The following is a 1,707-nucleotide window of genomic DNA, read 5'->3' on the forward strand; positions in this document are numbered from 1 at the left end:
AAGCTTTTGATGGTGAGTAATCCAGATCTCTGATTTACTCTTTGAGGAAGCGGTCGCGACACAGCTCCGTATGTAATGCAAGAGCTCGATTCTAATATACTTTTTGTAAGCCCGCGTAGATCACGTAATTATTTACATTTTTCCACAAGTCAGAGCCTGGATCAATCGCTACGACCATAAGCAGTGAAACATTGCGTGATCGCAACTTCACCGTATAGAGCACGACCAATGCATGTGTTTAAAGGCTAACAGCATTCAACATTCTCATGTATTTTTTGCCAGCCTCTGGCTCCGGCATGTTGCTGTTTAACAAATTGATCATCTGCTATAGCGTCACGTATATGATTTATGACGCTCATTTTCACTGATGACGATCTGCGATTTTGCTTAGATATATAGCTGATCTAATAATAGCGAAGAAATTTATCTGGCAACCTTCCTTCGCCAAGACCTGAGTAACTTAGTATTGGTATCAGAGGAATCTTGAGGCTGATTATAGTCAATAAATAATCATGCAAATTTCTTAGAGGTTTGCATTGCGTATTTCAGCTCAAATTCAACGAAGGGGGGCAATCAGCCTCAGCATCGCGGTCTCTCCACATAAGTTTGTCGGACATTTAATTCCGGCCTCTGACACGTCTTTCACATGTGCACAGAAGTATTTAGACGTTTATACATGTCGGGCCACCATTATATACTGTGCAGATTGTATTTTTTGCTTCTGACATGGCTACACGTAAGGGTATAATGTAGTGTTCTGCGCTTAAATTCCTCATCATGAGGTACCCGGACGGGTTAAATACCACGTGGTTGGTGCTGCTCAGCAAGCCTTGAAAAGGCATAGCGGTGCAGACGAGCAATAATGCGCTTTGTTAAAACGATAATTGATTTCTCGAGCCTCTTGATTTCAAAAGCTATCAGCAATACAGCGCATGTTGCGTCTGTTTCGTTCCTTAAACACATCGCCACAACAAGAGGTATCACCATTGTGACATGCAACAATCCATTGTCGGGGCGAGACGATAGCGCTTCGATCTCCACGATGGGGAGTGTAGGTCGACCCGACTTATACCTTTTTTCCGGTGAAGAAGGAAATAATTCTGTCATTCATGTGATATATGTGGTGGATGTATGACTGTGCGTAACAACGCATTATCTGTACAGATCACAAACGGCTAAGAGCGAATCAGGTGCACCGTGAACTGGATAAGAGCATACTTTTTGCGATAGCGCGTTGTTATGATCAAGAAAGTTCGTCCCGACCTCTTTGTGTTAATGAAACTCAAGCGAGTATTCGCTCTCATGCTCATTGGCATCCGCTGAAATGAATCACAACCTTTAGCTAAAGCCAAAGCGTCTCATCTGACATGAAATGGTCGACTGATATTAAAGGGAGACGGAATTGTGTACAAATGACGCTTTCTTTCACAGCTTACACGATAACCTCTCTTGCAGCATCACAACACCATTTAACAAACATTGAGGGAGATTAGTGTGGGGTGATACTGTATCGGCATAGCTTGCTCTGCACTAGAGCAAGTAGTTGGCTGGGCCAGCCACATTCCCAAATGCCTTTGGGACAAAAAAAACTGGTCATTTAATACTCTTTGCGGCTCTGCGCGCAGGATTCGCACCAAAAAAGCATCTTAAAAGCTGAAATTTGTCGGCAAAAGCTGCATTTCTCAATAATCACAAATACCTTATTGA

Source organism: Plasmopara halstedii (assembly GCF_900000015.1).
Source record: "Plasmopara halstedii genome assembly, contig: Scaffold_672, whole genome shotgun sequence".
NCBI classification, from domain to species: Eukaryota; Oomycota; class Peronosporomycetes; order Peronosporales; family Peronosporaceae; genus Plasmopara; species Plasmopara halstedii.